The sequence below is a fragment of the Harpia harpyja genome, chromosome 10 (assembly GCF_026419915.1).
Source record: "Harpia harpyja isolate bHarHar1 chromosome 10, bHarHar1 primary haplotype, whole genome shotgun sequence".
In the NCBI taxonomy this organism is placed as follows: Eukaryota; Metazoa; Chordata; class Aves; order Accipitriformes; family Accipitridae; genus Harpia; species Harpia harpyja.
The window spans coordinates 3,297,210-3,315,752 of NC_068949.1; the positions used below are offsets into that span (position 1 = coordinate 3,297,210).

General features: G+C 38.1%; 1 long non-coding RNA gene across 2 annotated transcripts in view; it reads left to right on the forward strand.

Moving 5' to 3' along the window:
* Positions 1-18,543, forward strand: part of LOC128147516 (uncharacterized) — a 178,869-nt gene that overhangs the window by 56,530 nt on the left and 103,796 nt on the right. Inside the window, exons 4-5 of one of the 2 annotated variants that reach the window (XR_008237034.1) lie at positions 9,577-9,607; positions 9,980-10,014. The exons of the other annotated variant lie outside the window; for it this stretch is intronic. This is a non-coding gene — a long non-coding RNA (uncharacterized LOC128147516). The remainder of the gene's footprint in view (positions 1-9,576; positions 9,608-9,979; positions 10,015-18,543) is intronic. 2 annotated transcript variants of the gene reach the window in all.

Here is an 18,543-nt window from a genome sequence, read left to right on the forward strand (position 1 = left end):
TTTGAGATTGTGAGAAGACATGGGCTGCTTTCCATCCCAAAAGAATAAGTTTGAGAGGAGGGCAAAGGTAGCAGAGTTCTGTGGATGTGTTTTAATGAATGGGATGTTATAAATATCACAAACAGATACCTCACGGAAGAAAGAAGGAAAGGGAGGGGAAAGGGAAGGAACAGAAAATTGAAGTGATCAGGAAACTGCAAATACCCAGCACTTGAAATCTAAACAAAACTGGAAAAGAATAGAATAGGTCAGGATTTTTGAATTAGTAGAACTGTATGTGTGGTAAGTTTTCATATTAAAATATATCATTTCATTTAAAACAAAACTATTTAATATAAAAAATTTAAAAAGGGGTGGAAAGGAGCATTGAGACCATTTACCTACCAAAAATTTTGGAACTTTTGGAAGGAAAACTGAGCTGATGCTTTAAAATTATGGTGCCCATAATTTTAGTATAATAACTCTTTTTGTAACAAAACTGGCTGATTTGTTTTGTTTCCTGGCAAGGAATTTAGAAGAAATGTTCTGTTAATATACTGGAATACAAGAGGCATCAAAACAAAAGTAGTTTTACATTAAGACCATATTTAAATATACTGTAATACTAATACACTATATTATTAACATAGCAATATATTACTATAGAGGATATTGAAAAGGGACAAAAATGCTTATTATTGAATACAGTCCAGTACTTCATATGATGTTCAAGTCATATAATATCTGCCAATAAGTTATGAACTTTTGATTTCACCATCTCCCTGTTTCTGGATGAGAATTGGGGCTTACTATAGGAAATATTTCATGAGCAGCATTTAGAAAAATACCTCTATCCTTGTTTATTACTTGTTTACACTATTTCAGGGCAAAAGAAATTAAGTGGGAGGCCTGAGCTTAAAAACAACAACAAAAAAGAAAAAGTTGTAAGTGTTGACTGATGGGATAGAAGAAAGCTAAGCTGTTAATTTGATAATTGGGAGATAGCTAGGGATGGGTTATGAACAAGATGGTTAAACATGTTCTAAACACCTTAAGAAGGTGAATGAGACTTTTCCTCAAACCTAATCACTTGCCCCTCCACTTCTTTCCTCATCTACATACTTCCACAAATACTGTGTGTATTGGCCGTTAACAAAAGTTTCCCTTAGTAAATCTTCACACTGTGTTGCTGCCTTCTCTTGCAGACAAGCTCAAAACGATTCACCTTTCCCCTGGTACTGCTGAAGCAGGAACTCAGCTGTTAACCTCTGCATTGTAAGCAGAGAGTTTCCTGGAGCAGCCAAAACCTTTCAGCTTTCCGATTACTCCCTTTTGCAATTGCACACTTGAAAGCTTAGGTCTAAACCTCAATGTGTGGCCTGGATTAAAGTAGTTGCTGACAAAAAGTAATCAGCTGAAAGACTTGTTTGGTGCAGATCTCTTATGTTCAGGTTTCTTGCTATTAAGAAAAGGCACGTAAAGTCCACAGGTGTACTGAACTAAAAGGATAGTCAAACAGCTTGCAGGGATCCTGAGTGGATACACAGCGAAGGAAATATCAAGGACTTAAACTGAGTCTGTGAAATTGCCAACCTTGGACGTTGCCAGCACCGAAACCGCTGTCCTTGAGGCTGACTAGTCGCTAATGTAAAATTCTGGTAGTGCTTCCCAAATGAACTGTTGAATCTGTAGATGTTTGTAGCTACAAAAGCCTGAGAAAAATTAAAGCTTTATGTGTGGGCATGTTTGCATACCTGCATGCCTATGTCTGTAAAGTATGTTTTATTCTGATAGCTCTCAAGTAAAAGAGCAATAAAAATTTTAAGCAGCTGCCCTTTCTGATAGCTGCTACCTTGGGGCTCATTCTGATCCTCATTGAAAGTCAATGACAAAGATCCCATTACCTTTAATCATGCAGGATCAGGGCCTTATATGACATGGTCAATCCTGCTGAGCATTTTTTCAATGAATATTCTCCTGAATTAGACCATGATTATGGTTTTGACTGCACTAACTCATTTCTGTATTAGCTCTTTGTAAATATTCTGGTTCAGGCACATCGATAACCAGGGATGTCCATGGAAACAGAAGTAGTTGAGTAAACATTAGAACAGAGTCTTGAAAACAGGTTTTTAATTTATAAGTATGACTGTTCATACAAAAAAACCTGAACCTGCTGCAGAGATACTGCCTAGCAAATCAAAACCCAGAAGTGGGTCATGCAATTCATGGGTTCAGTGATAGCCAGAAAAGTCTGAAGTTTAAACCTCAAATACTTCCAAATAATAAACTGCTCACATGCAGGCCACAGACAGGGAATGATCTACCAATATTGTTTGGAACAAAATTAATTCAGTCAGGCTATTTGCTTACTTGTACTGTCCTGCCCTTTACAACAAACAGAAAAAATAATGTCTAACTTTCTAAGAGATAACATCTTTGCTTTCTAACTGTGAACATGTATTTTTGGGGTACGGCCTTTGTTCATGGAGGTGGCAGGGTCATGCTTTGTCTTAGTAGAGTCTGCTGCTTTTAACTGATTTTGATGTAACCCTTCTTAAACCAGCTAAATTTATTCAGACAAAATGCCTCTCCAGGAATTCTACTTATGTCATACACATTATGTTATTTCAGGAGGGAGTAGGAAAGAAAAGAAAATCCTCAGTAGAATTGCTGCAGAAAACAATTCTTGTTCTTGGCTTTGTTGTTTTATCTCCTCTACTTCATTGTGGCAGTAGAACCGAATGTGAATGAGAAAACCAGCCCAATCCCAGACACCAATTTTGTGGGATTTAATTTAAGAACTGAATCTCCAGTTTGAATTTTTTCTAGGCAATTTGCAAGTCAGATTATTTGAAAAATCCAGACAGTCTAACTTTATTTTCCTAGGCAGTGGGGCATTTCAGCTTTATCTCATTATATTTTTTGCAGAAGCTGGTGATAAAAGGTCTCTTGCTTTGGGACTGTTTGTGCAGATGTGACATTATCTCTTCTTGTGTCTCCCCTGTGCAGTTGTCTCTCTAGGGTCTAGCAAGGTGCTTTAGAGTTCTGGGGATGTCTTCTCTATTCTTTTGATAACATGGGTTTTCTCTTGTTTTCCTTCTCTACCTTGGCAGAATCTGCCATACAAATATGTTAGTGCACAGATGAAGGGCATCTTTTGAAATCTGTGCCAATATTTGTACCTTTTGTAATTAACTTAAGAAAATAATGCTTTCTTTTAGGAGAACATTTTTTCACCCCGTATTGCTAATGTTTTATACTTTAATCAAAAACAACGAAATCTTTTATGAGGAATTATTCTATGCCATTACCTGTGTTTGATCATTTCTTCAAGGTGATACTCTACATAAGTGTGCATATGCAGCTGTTTCATCTGAAGGGCCCATTAAAATCTTTGCTCATTTTTCAGCTCTGGGACTGGATGAGTTTTTATTCAGGTCTGCTGAGCTGGGAAAGCTGGGAGGAAGGTGTTTGCATTTTAAGTAGCTTTCACTGGTAAAGTTGATATAGCACTGAGCTCTGAAAGTATAGAAGAGAGATTATCTTCATTTTGTCTAAGTCACCTCCATCATGCAAGTTGATAGCCACTTTTCTTTGTAGCTATTTCTGTGTACTGGAAACTAGTTTCTGGGGTGTGAAAAGCCAGGCTTTCTCATCTATTGTTTGACAATAGGCCTGTTCCCAGTTCCCATAGCCCTGCTCTTAATTCCCCATGCACTCATTTATTTCTGTTTTAATGTAAGACCATAATTTTTCCCTCCAGCAATAATATGGGAACTTCTGCTTGAACACCCACTAGTTTTGTAATTTTGTTACAGCACCCTCCAGCCAATAATTCATGCAAACATAATATGCAAATTGGATTGTTTTTCATAGAATAAAAACCAATTCTAGTCTTCATTAAGCGTGAGATTAGGATTATTATAAGGTTACATACTAGGAAAAGGTGTTAAGGTTTTCCGCAGGGATGAACAAGCACTGAAATAATCTGCCTCGAGTTGGGTGAGTCCCATGGAAGCCTGTAAGAACAGGTGAGACAAACACTTCTCGGGAGCTGTTTTTCCCACCTTTCTGCACAGGGATGGACTAAATGACCTCTGAAGGTCCCTGACAGCTCCTAAGCTCTGTTTATTTGATGTTGACTGTATTTTCATTCATCAGCTTGTGGGTTTGCTTGTAGGTAAAAGCAACACACACGGAGATAACACAGCTAAGAGAGGGGATAAACTTCCTTCCCTTTTTACCCTCTCAGGATGACCTTTCTTTTCCCCATCCATACCTACTACCTGTACTAGCTATGCTCTGGACAGGACACTCTCTTTCCCTGCTTCATATGCATTTAATTCTTCATGGGCCACAGCCATGTGTGAGCCTGTCCAATTCTGCCCTAGGAGTAAAGAGTTTACTGCTGTACCTGCCCTGCTTGTTCCAGCCTCCTTTGCAGCCCTCAGCTGCTGAGGCTTTTAATCTACTTCGGAAGAGGGAGTGGGTTTTTTCTGGACTGATGCTTCACATGGCTTGTGCACTCCCCTCAGCTGGCTTATATACAAATCCCCAAAGGTTGCTTATTCTACCCAGAGTACCTGCAAGAAAACAGTTGTCTTAGTATAAAGACATCATGAATAGGTTGGCAAGTATCCTAAAAATACAGATGCATTATTAAAACGTTGTCTTGCTCAGTCACCAAATGTGGAAATGTACCCTGTGGTTTTTTATTCTTTCTGAACATTTTGGGGGGTTAAGCTCTCTGGGATCATCACTTAGACTTTCTTCGCACCTCCCAGACACAGCGTGTATTAGTGTTAGAGTGTTATTAGTATAGCAGTGGTTCACACAAAGTCCTGAAAATCTCAGACTAAAAATAGTCTTAGCTACTGTAGTGATCCCTTTCTGAGCAAAATGCAACTTCAGTTTGCTTATCTAAATTAGACTGCATGCTTATGATATAGGCCTAATTGATAGGAATCTGTGCTTATGGAAAAAGTCTTATGAAAATGGTCTGGAGAAAAGAAGTCTCCTAAATTGTATTCTCTTTTAGGTTCTTCATGATGTAGTAATCCTCATGTTTTAAGGCAAGTTAGTGGTGGTACTTTAAATTTTAGTGTTTAAACTAATTCATTGAGGAAAGCCAGAGCCAAATTGTTAATATAATAAACACTGAAAGCAGATTATTTTACTCTTTGAATCTATTCCTACAGTGCTACACAAAGACTCCTCCTTTGGTTATTAAAGAATTTAGGACATGGATGAATGTCAGCAGGAGTCCATGGAAATAATGCCATTGAATTCAGTTGGATTAGTATCAGGTTCTTATGAATAATTGTAGGAAATCACTGTGTAGGAACTGCTGCTGAAATGCCTAACTCTCAGAAATATCAGACTAAAAGGAATAAATATCAAGGCCAGTTCCTTCTTGTCAGAGACAGACAAGTTAGATAGCTTCCACAAGCTGATAGAGAAATACCTCTTTTTTAGTACATTCATAAAATGTTCCACACATGCAATGTTAATAAAATTAATGTTAATTTGGAGCTTAGCTGTACTGAATCAGGACTTGGTAAGTTTCTCTGGATTATGCAGATCTGCCGTCACACAGAAAACCTGTCTGTTACTGCATTTGAGATAGGAATTCACATAATAATTTGCAGAAACTTTATAACATTATGAGAAACAGGATTTAATGATAGAGTATCAGATTGTTTCCAGATGCATGAGCAAAAATACTCTGTTGAATCTCTGAGAAAATGGTGTCCCTCATATTAATAGTCCATATCTAAGTATCTGTCAAATTACTTAATGCTTAGGTATTCTTTAAAACTTCCCTTCTTTTCAAAAAAAAAGTGATTGATCCAGATCAAAGGAATACTTTTCCTGGGGAAAAAAAAAAGTATGTCAGGTGTTTGAGAGCTGGTGTAATGACTGAATTAAATCTGATTCCATTTTTTGCTTTTCCATGTTCCATATTTGTACAAATTACATGTATCACCAAAGAATTAAATTATCAATTATTTGTCTCAAGTGACACAACAGCAAATGCTTATGTCTTATAATTCAATATATACTAGATTGATTTCTTTTAATTTTTGATCTCTGGTAGAAATATATACAATATTCAGCCACTAAAAGTACTTCTGCATCATCCTTATTTCCTCCCTACCCCCACTGAACTTAAAAATAGGCACTGGGCAGTCCTCAACTGAGGAAAAGATTGATTTCTAATAACTAGAAAATATTTTTTTATTTTCAACTGAAGAATATAGAAGTAACCATTTTTCAGGGACATTGCATAACATTTCCATATAATCAAGTTTCAAAAACATTTAAAATTTCTCCTGTAATTTTGAAACACTATTGGGAGAAGAAGAAAACTCATCTAGAACTTGTTATAGAAGATGAAATGAAGACTCATCTGTAGCTTTCTTTAGCATTATATTAACTATACAATTAGGTGAAAGCAGATACTCATTTTCCTTTCCACTTGTTTCTTTGGCAGAACGGAATCTTCTGAATTGATGATAGCATTATGCAAAAGAATACATGTCAGAATTGAAACCATTTTAGTTTAATGCACGTTTTTAAATATATTTGCATTTTTAATGTATTTTCAAATATTCCTTATGCAGCTTCATTGCTATTTTGAAAGTCATAATGAAGACGATGATCATTCTTCCTTCACATCAATGGCAATGAACAGCTATCAGAAACATTTTTGGTATTTGAGGCAAAGCTGGCCACAGAGAAAAAAAAAGTGTGTTTTTCAGCCGACCCCTTCTATTTTCTCAATGTAAAAAGGAGCTACTGTATTGTTAGCATAATTTCAGACAGCGAGGTGGCTTAGGGAAGAGGATGTCATCAAAAGTCCGGGGGAACAAGTCATCACATTTTTTTCTCTCTGCTATTCCTTGATGTTTGCCTCCCTCTGGAGAGGTTCTTCCATTTCCATGTAGAATTTGGTGGAACAGGGCCTCCAAGGAGAGGACTTTCCCCCAGTTTCACAGAACCAATGCCCTCAACCTACAATATATTCACCAGCTCAGAGCAAATAGTGTCTGTATGCTGAAGCATCATTTTGGTTAAAATCTTTCTGTCGTTATAGTCTTCAGAATCAATATAGAAATTTTTGAAACTTTGTTGTAAAGCTCCTGCTTGGAAATACCCAGACCTTTCAGAAGGATTTGTTTTCTCAGATGTCTCAAAGCACCGCTGTGTGTACAGTACTTGCTGAACTTTTTCAATGGCCCCCAGTGTCTGCTGTCCATGTGGCAAGACTTCACTGATTGCATAGCCGTTAATGAACCTTGCACAACATTCCTCTCTTTGGATTTTAAGCAGTACATTTCAGGCACAAGTAGTACAATTTTGTAACAAGGTAAGCAGCAGGTGTCTGTGATTATTTCATGTGTGCAATTCAATGCTGGTTTAAAACAATAAAAAAGGAGAATAAGGGGTGGGTTTTTTTGTTTGAGGGTTATGGTTAAACTTCCGTTAGGAGGCCAGGTTTCTTCAGGACAAGTTTTATACTAAAAGCAAGGTTTAATCAATAAAACAGCTCTGCACAGGTCTGATTGATTGATTCAGCCTTTCATGCACTCAGGAGATGGAGGAACAGAATAAATGTTCCCTGGAATAAGCAGTGGATGGTCCTTTAACGTAAACGGCTGTTCTCTCTCCTTGGGGCTAAGCCCCAGGATGCTTATTCGTATCATGGTTTATTATTCTACTGCACACTATATGGTCTCATAAGACAGGCTCTCACTTCTTGACATCACCCCAGTGATCATTGACTTAATCTGTTCCAACCTAAATTCCTCTATATAGAATCAGAGAAATCTGAATGATACCTTCTATTTTTAAGTGAGTTTTCCTCTGGGTTGTGGACAATGACCTGATCTTTACAAACAAAATCTCAGCAACAAAGTTTTGCAGAGTTTCTACACAGCAAAACTCTTGAAACTCGGGCAGGTGAAGTATCAACCCAGCCCTGGATGCTGCTTCCTGTACCAGATAGAAGTCTTTTAAGATTGACTTCAGTTTTTCTACATGAAACTGAATTTAACTATGCTTACGCAACCAGTTTTTGCTGAAATATATACATAAACACAGTACAGGAGGGCTTTTGAAGATATGTATAAATTGGTAAGGGCACCCTGAAGATGATACACACATTATATAAAGGCAAACTACTACTCTCCATAACTTTATACAAAGAGAAATGTTGTCAATGGTTATACAATAACTTATTTATAGTATATTTTATAATACTCCTTGAATGCTGGTGGCAAAGACTCTTCTAAGTCCCATATATGCACTAGGACGCAACTTCAGTTTGGTTCTTCTAATGTTTACTGGTATTTCAGTTACGCTCTCCTCTGCCAATACTTAATTAAACACTTCCATAATACTTGGCTACCAATGAAATAATGTAGTTCAGTGGATGAAAGTTCCACTTCTACAAAAGTTGTGATATTTTTATTCAGAATGTTCCTTTGCACTTTTTCTCCTCCATGTAATATTGGTGACTATATTTTTATCTCTGTCAGCCTTAAACATTCTAAATTTTATTTGATATGACAAGAATATTGCAAGATTTTAAAAAAGAAAATCAATGAAAACCCAAGGAAGTACGGCTTGCATGTGGAATTTGACAAATACATTTTTATTTTACTATTCTGAATATTTCTGTTCTTATTACTTTTCCGTTCTTTTGAATGACCCCTTCTTTTAGTTTAATGTCATGATATATTAGGTATGTTCAGCAATGCATAAAGTATTTGAGAGGTTTCTGAACATACTTTAGATTTTAATTAACTGGTTAGCTTTTCTGCCAATGTCAGTATGTTTCTATATTCTTGGAGCAAGGTAATCATCTCTGGTGACTAATTCACTAAGAAGATTTTGGTTTAGGCTTTAAAATACAGTTATTAGAAAATGGCATTGCAAATAGAAATAGGTGTCGGTGAAGTTAAATTCATTTTAGCTACATTATTCATTTATCTACATTAAAAATGTCAACTATATGAATCAGCGTATCTGCTTAACTGGGTTTTATTTCAAATAAGAGAGTAACGTTTAAACAAAAAAATCTTTCACCAGTGCAGACTATTGACAAAACACTAGTCATGTTAATGAGAGAGTATTCTCAGAAACAGACCAAATCAGAAATAAGTTAACCATGAAAATGGTGTATTTCACAAAGCAAAACTGGGACTAATTTTACTTCTGTTCCGCTGGATTTCTGTCTTGGATGTATAGAGTTCTGCATCTTAGGAAGAGGAGATAGAGCTTCTACATTTTGTTCATCTTAACTCGAGAAATACCTGATCTTTTTTCCTTAAAATGTCCTGATTATGCCCATGTATGGCCTTGTTTGCATAGCAGATAAGTTCTCTGTTTTGCCAATGCTTCTCTGACAATGGGGAAAATGCAGTGCAATTCCCAAGTGCCAACAGACAGTGGTTTATTTGCACTGCCTACACCAAAACAAATCGTGGCTGGTTGTAGCAGGTTGGCATGGAGCCTTGGGTGGGCACAGATTCCCCCTAAAGAGGTTACTAATATCCTTGAAGTAAAATACTTATTTAAATGTCTTTACAGGGGTGAGAAAATAAGAGTATCTCTCGGAAATGTAAGTTTCTTTTCTAAACATTCATTGAGTTATCACTGCATACCAAGTATCTCTTGTTAATTGACAAAGCTGTGTTTGTATATGTGTCAGAGATACTCTGCTACAGCAGAACCTTGATGTGTATGCATAAGGTTCAAAGGTCTGATCAAGGATGAAAGTTACTTAGTCAGTAAGCCCAGGGATGCTTTCTGTCATCTTATTCCTGGCTATTTGTAGAACCTGCAGACGTGTTTTTCATATGCCAAAGTTATTCTTTAATAATTTTCTCCTGTATGATACTTTTTTGCAATCTCAAATGTCAGCTACAGAACATGAGATTCATTTCTAAATTGAATTTTAATGTCTAACTCTTCCTTCTCCTTCTATTTATAGTCTACTGTCTCCAGCACAGAGCCTACAGATACAAGGTATTACACAAATCCTACTTTTTAATCTGTTTGTGTTTGTGTTCACAGTGTCCAATAACATTAAGAAACTCTACCTGAGTTTAAAAATACACTTTACATAATCACTAAATATATTAAGTTGTTTCTGGGACATTGTTAAACCTTTACTTTTTAGAAGCAAACACCATATCCCCCCAAAAAAGAATATAGAGAGGTTGATTATTTCAAATTAAGATATAGACAAGACTGTGTACATGTGTATACATACATATATATACACACACACTCTTCCTCTTGTCGGAGTATATTCATAACCCTTTCAGTTTCTCCTAACTGCAAATTTACTTGGTGGGCTGGGATTTGTTGGTTGCTAGATACTTCTTTTTTTTTTAATATTTCAGCCTATTTCACATATTTTTCATAAATCAGATGAAGGAAAAATAACTCTTCAGAAAAAAGATATGACAGCTAAAAATAGGTTCAAGATAATTTACTAAGTTTTAACATTTTCATGTTTTCGAGAAGACACATGAAATTTAGGAAGGTTTCGGTTTGCCATACTCGTGAACATATCTGCTCCAATACAGCCAAATTATGTTTACAAAAACCAGAGCTTTGCATGTATGTCAGGGCAGATTGAAAGCTCTGAGGACTTTGCCTTTGCTGATGCTCCATCCCGCTAGTGCTTGCGGTGCTGGCCAGCTTGTGTGCACTTAACCCACCGAGCAGCACAGCAAGCGCCATCTTCTCATAACTCCTGTGTCTGACTAGATGGCACATATGCCATCCCCATGGAGTAAATCAAACTTTTCTTGTAATTGCTGTCCCCAGCTGCTCTCCAGTATGTCTTATATGCTTTCAGGAACACCCATGCTGGTAATCAAGCTGAGAGGATTTGAAGATGGCATGTCTAATTTGAATGTAGAATGGCCTGGAGCCAGACCAAGGACAAAGAAGGAATATTTTGGAATAACATTGGTGATGCTAGGACTGAGGGGCAGGCACAAGGGAGAAGAAACAGTGACTAGTTTGGCAACTTTGAGCTGGGGTTATAGGAGTGGCAGGCAAAGAAACAGAGCTTTTTGTGTGTTAGAGGAGCTTGGGATGTGGTAAAACCAGTGAAACTGTGGCTAATGACAAAATCTGGGAGCCAGTGACATGTAGTGCAAACACATGCATTGAACATGACAGCGAGAGGCAACTTTAACTTGCTCAGTAATGTGTAAAGGCTAGAGGTGAAAGTAAACAGATTAATGCAGACATGAGCTTGAGAGAGAGGCTGTGATAAGGAGTTACAAAAAAAAACCCAAATAAACTGGGAGAAGGAGCCAGAGTAGAAGGAATGAGGCTGGTATTTTACAGGAGCCAAGAATGGGGAGTGGGGACAGGCAGCCTTCCTCTTCCTCTGCTCTTAACTTCTGCAGCTCACCAGTATGGCAGCTGCCCTGGCATCTCTCTGGGAAAAGGGCAAAGTTGTTCATAGCTCTTTAGCCAGCCAGTCTTAATGGTGCTCAATACTGTGGCTTTGAAGTGGGATTTTTTTCCCTTTTTTTTTTTTTTTTAAATTCCACCTTGAAGTGCTTGGGTTTAATGTTTTTAATATCACATTCTGAAGAACAGAAATTCAAAATCAGTCCAAGAAAGAGGTGAATCTATTGAGTAGAAAACAATGTTAGATATTTAATGTAATAATTTTGGTATGTTTGGGTAGTAGTAAAAGATAGCCAGTCAATGTGTAATAATTATTTTCCTGTTTGTGTTAGCAGAGCCTTGTGCTCTCACAGTTGTAATTCATGTTACTATTGAGGTGGAATTCTGAGGAGGCTGTGCCAGCCAATTAAAATGGTAATATGACTTCAAGATCTGTTTGTGATCATATTGATTTCTTTAATGGAAAGCTTCTCTGTGACCTTTTCAAAGCACATACTGTACTTTTTACACTTTTATAAATTAAACTTGTAAAACATTATTTTGAATTGTCACACAGTAAGCTTGTAGAATTTTATAAATTGCCTAAAAGATGATAAAAGCTACTGTGATTTTGTGATAAAGAGCATTAGAGCACTGCCAGCAGATCACGAAAAGTGCCTCTGCAAGTCTACTGGGAATCCCCCATGGCAGAATGAAAATTGCAGTAGAGCAATTAGGGAAAGGAAGATGTCTTTTATTAAGACATGGGTATTTGTTGTGGTGGAAAACCTGTTTTAAGAATGTAATATAGCTATCAAAAAAGATTTAGAATATGAACAATTTATAGTTCATGAAGTATAACAGTGTGAGTAAAAAGATCTGTCTGAGATTTGGAAGAAAGCAAGCACTACAGCCGAGTCTGTTAAATCATAAAACATCAGACATGGAGTTCATTCTTCAGATATTCAGATGTGAGAGATGAACCTAAAGCAAAATTCCAGACTGGAGTCCAACTCTTCTCAAGCTTTACAAATCTGAACCTTCAGATAGAAACCAATGAGTAAGATGTAATGGGATTTGAATTTTCTGGAGGGAGAATCCGTTGTGTGAATGGATTTTAATTGTGATGAAAAAAGGCTATTAAATCTCATCAGGGCAGGAAATGAATGTGCTGCCAACTTTACTGAATTGTGAGAGATTCCCTGGCACTGAAAAATAATGGGAAAATGTTAAATCATACTCTACAATTGTTGATGATGATTTAGAAATTATGTTTGATTCAGCCCGTTTCAACAGATAGTTTCCAAACATGTTTGTGTTAGCCTCCATATTACACGCTAAATTACTTGCGTAGGGTTGGTGTTATGCTGAACCTCGTCAGCTTATTAAAATGAGGAGCAAGCAAAAATGGGCATTGATCTCACTGTTCGTTATTAGGGGCAAGCACTGGATCGTATAACGTTTCTCAACATATTTGGTATGTTTAGACTTGCATATCTTCGTAATCCTTTTGCAATTTACTCAAAATCTGTATTGCTGTCATTCAGAACTCTGTTTATATATGTGTGGTGTAGCATATAATTTACAAGTGAGGTCAGCTGTTATGCACCAGCCACTGAGACCCTTGTTACTGGTGCCGAGAAGCAAAAGGAAGCTAGGAATAGCACTACCCTCTGTTTATAGACGTAGAAGAGGGGTAAACACAGATGCAATGCTTGTTGACTACTTGCTTATTTGAGCCAGCTCTGCCCTTTTGCAGAAAATAAGAAGAATGTGCACTAATTCCTTAAGTCTTTCTTAATAGCCGATGTGCCTTGTCTTATGCTACCAAGATGGTATCTAGGTCTCTTGGCCTTTAGACTACCCACACTGCTATGCATGCTCTTTAACTGTGCGATTCTCACTCAGAACCTGGATGCTCCTTGAGGCCAAACCAAGGTCACATCTTCTCTTCAGAGCTCCCTTAGCAGCTGTTTCTTGAAGCAGCTTTTGCTAGTACCTAAACACTGAGTCTCTCCTTCCCATCCCAGTGTCATGATCAGTCACCCCATCCTGGATGGCATATGGGTAATACAAACCCAAAGCTAAATTCTACTGATCGAGGCCTGTGGGTTTATGTGGGTTTTGTATTACTCGTTCACTGGGATGTTTGCTAATTTGATTAAATTCTAAGCAATCTTAACCATCACAGCCTGCTCAGTCTTTCTGGTTTTTTCTTTGTATTGCCTTGACTCCCTGATTATCTTCCTATCATCAAATTTCTTTATGTGAAATACATTGATACTATATCAGTTAGAGCTAGACCTTCCTGTTCACCACCTTATTGATTTTTTTCTTACACTTTGAGTGTTTCTTTCATGCTGGAAGTATTGTGCCTGCATGCAGGAGAATAAATGGATACTTCACTGGGCAGTATCTGCTGTGAGATTTGTTCACCCTACCGTTTCTGCTGCAGATGCATGTTGTGCGCTCAGTGGATGGCAGTAAGAGCTGTAGGGTAGCTGACTGTTACTTGGAAATGTACTCTGTGCATTGCTATACTGTCAGTTGGAGTGGCTATGGAAGACTGGTGGTAACAGAGGTGGCTTTTCCCTCTGCAGCGCAGTTTTCTGTCATGTCCGAGTTGCACAGACACCAGGCATGTTTTCATACACATTTCCTTTGCAGCAAGGGTGACAAAAACCTGACCAGAAGGCCTAAACTTTGCCTTGTTCCCTATGGTGAGTGTTTTCGGGGGAGACCTCATCAGAGGCAACCGTTTCCTATGCTCTCCTCTTCCCATACTAGGCAGAGGCAGACGAAGAAGTGGTGGTAGGTGCCAGGCTGCTTTACCCACCCTCTCTCCTAAACAGTACTACACCTATCTGGTGCAGCATAGCATTGTGAAAGCACATTTTCTGTGTGCAGTGAATGCCTGAAGGTACACTCTTTGAGCTTTATAAATCTCAACTGGCATTGTCAGGCAGCCTGTGGTGGCCTGCAGAGGCCACTACGCTTCTGGCCTAGCTCCGAACAGATAGACATGGGAGTACACTGGTCTTTTCTGGTCTTGCTGTAAGATCCTATGGGCCTGAGTCAGTGCCCTGACGAAGGTCAATTTAATTTGCTTTTTGGCATTCTAGTCCATCATATAAAATAATGATCGTGCTGCTGTGTCTCAGCAAAAGTGGTCTTACAGCTTTGTCAAGGTATGTTTCACTTGCTGGTGCAGGAAGATGTGTGTGGATGTACAGGAATGCAGGGATTATTGGGGTAGTGTTGGAGACCTGTTCAGTTTGGTGGGCCCAGAGGTTTATCCTTACCACCCCTGCATAAACTAATGGCTCTGTGGGTTTTGTCACAGATGGGACTGCAGGGAGTGTGGATGAAGATAAGACCAGAGCCTAGGAGCAAAGAGTAAAACTGAATTAAGCTGATATGGTAGGCACACCCAAATTTTGAAAAATTTCAGAAATATTGGTTCAGTCCAATGTAAATAAATCCCTTTTAATTGAATATACTGCTGGGCTATCTTGCATTTTATTTAGCTTTAAGTCTGAATTTTTGCTGAGAAGTCGAAGATTTCCAGGTGGGATCAATTTCCCATGATAAATTGTCTGATTTATGTACAATTGTGCTAAATTCTGGGGTTTGCAACCTTCATCTGTGTAGATCTTGGATCTGATGACTCTGCCGTGTTAAGGTGGTATTAGAGACACCTTTCAAAGATGCCCGCAGATCCACCACTGAAGACTTTCTGCTTCTATTGCTTTCCACCTTCTACTAATCAATTCCAAGTGATTAAACACATAGGTAACACGCAGTAGCAACAGGCAGTACTTCCATACCCTTGCTTTGTATCCACATGGAAAGCCTGGGGAAAGCTAATGAGCTACACATTATTCTCTAGCAGCTCTGCACCTGTTTGTATGCCCTCTTTATAGTTCTTTCTACATCAGTGGTCATTAATGGTAGACAGTTTACAGCAAGAATGAAGTACTCCAGACTATGCTGAGTGCACAACTAGTGCATTTCCTGTGGGAGATTTGGTGGGGGGTCTTTGACTCGGTGACTTATCATTTCCAGAGGCACACACCGATGCTCAGCTCACCAAACCTATTTGAGGCTATCTGAAAGAATTTCTAGGTGCACACTACTGTTTTCTTGGATATGCAATTCCTCACTGAAATTTTATGGCAACTTTGTGTAATAACTGAAGCACAAGTTGGCCAGTCACCAGTCTGGTGAGCCACTCTGTCAGTCAAGTAGAACTCCAGTAAACTATCGGCTTCTGTTTTGAGTATTCCTATATGAAAACAGATTTTTCTCTCCAATATTTACAGGTTTGACAGAGAGCAAAATATTTCCATTTCCCCCAGCAAACAGCTTGTCCTCATGTAATGACAGTTTTCCATCTGCAAGAACTGCCTTTTTGATACCACAAACCACCTGAGGTGAAAATGTAACTGACTTGCTTTTCTGTAAACCTGCCAAAAGTAAAATTATTCTGCCTGGAGCAAGAAATGTTTTCATGCCAGTGTATTCTCCAACTTTGCTAAAAGTTACATACTTCTGATTTTATCAGAACAGAAGAGTAGCTGTAGCGTATCTCTTGGCAAATCAACCTATTCTATTGTGAATCAAGACAGCAGTTTTATTTGTGAGTTCAAGTTTCATATTCACTGAAGAAAGCTGTGGTGTGTCAAATTATGCCTTGTCAGTACCTAAATTTGAGCTTCTAAATCACAGGTACGTGACTGAAAAGCAGACCCATTTCTGGAAATAAAGGGAACTGGAAATAAGCATATTCAGATCCTTTTGAAGTCAAGGTATTTTTTTTTTTCAGATTTACAAATATAGATTTAAGTGCCTAACTTTATGCATTCATGTTTGAAAATATTTTGACCTGAAGAGTCATATAGTAATTACAGATGTTCCAATTAGAGAGAGAGAGATTTCCAGAGGAGGGAAAGGTGACATGGGAGAAAAAAAATTATAATATAATTTGTTTCTTAAGAGAAGAAATAAATCTGCATTGTAATGTTTTGGCTGACATCATCTTCTGACAAACTGAGGCCAATCTCAAGTATAATTATTCGTTTTAAAGTAATACAGTTTCATAAGGTAGTTAAAATTGACTTATACACAGGGACTTCTTTTTTCCACACACTGTGATTGTCCTTATATAGGAAGATATTTAATAAAAAAACATTACTTGCCCTGACCTTGCCAGCATTGCAAAGGATTTGACAAGTTGTATCATGTTTTTAATCTAGTGCAGCAGAATTCTGAATCCTAAAGAAGTTATCCATTGTGTGTCTGTGCTAGCTTTGGATAGCAAGGGGACTCGCAGACTAGAGTGCAAGCCACAGAAACCTGCAAGCTCCTTCCTACTATGTGACCTAAGCTGACGGCACTGCTAGAGAGTTTTCCTTCCCAACAACTTGCAGTTTTTGGAATACATTGATGTTAGGCATAGCTTCTTCCCTGGTGTGCATCTGTCCTGGTTTCAGCTGGGATAGAGTTAACTGTCTTCCTAGTAGCTGGTACAGTGCTATGTTTTGAGTTCAGAGCGAAGAATGTTGATAACACTGATGTTTTCAGTTGTTGCTCAGTAGTGTTTAGACTAATGTCAAGGATTTTTCAGCTTCTCATGCCCAGCCAGTGAGAAAGCTGGAGGGGCACAAGAAGTTGGCACAGGACACAGCCAGGGCACCTGACCCAAACTGGCCAACGGTGTATTCCATACCATGGGACGTCCCATCCAGTTTAGGAACGGGGAAGTGGGGGGGGGCAGGGATTCGCCGCTCGGGGACTGGCTGGGTGTCGGTCGGCGGGTGGTGAGCAATTGCACTGCGCATCATTTGTACATTCCAATCCTTTCATTATTGCTGTTGTCATTTTATTAGTGTTATCATTATCATTATTAGTTTCTTCTTTTCTGTTCTATTAAACCGTTCTTATCTCAACCCACGGGTTTTGCTTCTTTTCCCGATTTTCTCCCCCATCCCACTGGGTGGGGGGGAGTGAGTGAGCGGCTGCGTGGTGTTTAGTTGCTGGCTGGGGTTAAACCACGACAGCATCCTATCTATGCAAAAATCCTTCTGCCATGATTTCTTTATGCCAAACAACCCTAGCCTTTTTCTCCTGCTATCCCATGACAGCATCTCAAATGTTTCTGATTATGTTATTCCCCAGGAAGGTTATTCCCCCTCAGAAGGCAAAGAGCAATGGCTTTATCCTTTCTGCTGCTGCAGTCCTGTCTGTGCCCTTCTTAAGCATACTGAATCTGATTGTGTTTATGATGGGGAAGGTGAGAAGCACATTCTTTAGTCCTGCCTTTTTGGATAGTCCCCAACTTCCTTCATGATCACAGAGGCATTGATAGGAGGAATAGACTTGAAAGAATATTTTGCCTAGTTCTTTACTGCTGGAAGGATGGAGATTTCTTTAATGAAGTTTTATGCAGTGTGAAAAATAAAGTGAGAAAAAGATGAATACAAGATACCCACGTATTCATCACAGTTGCTTCCTAGGAGAAAAAAAATGTTTGTCCCATTGAAATCAATATCAATAGGAGTGTCTCTGTTGATTTTTGCAGGTTTGGGAAAAAGTTCAGCATGAAATAATAAACCTTGGCTTCCTATTTTGCTAGTTCTATTTGCATTTCATCAAGTAATGGATGCAAGCTACAGCACATCAGAAAAGCCAATCTATATTCTGACTAGCTATGGACTCAGTAATTTGACAGCTCTTTAAGTCAACATAATTTTAAAATATTTTTAATCACAACAACATGAAAAATAGTGTGGATTATTACTCCACTAGCAAATTAATGTAAGAATGTACAAAAGTGGGAGACAGTTAAAAAAAATAAATCACTGCTGGGAAGAGACTCTCTTTAACAATATGCAATAAAGCTTAACACTTTGACAGTCTAAAAATTGACAGTTGAATCATCATAAAATAATACAGTAAGAGCTGTCCAAATATAGTCCACGAACAACTGTTTGATACGAAGAGCCCTAGAAAAAGCATTGCAATAACCCAAGTTATAACAGGCATTCTGAATTTCAAGATAAATCAGTGCAGTAGTGTTTACATGATAAACATGTAGAACAATGTTAAATCATGTCTTGACTTCTATTGAACCAACTAAAA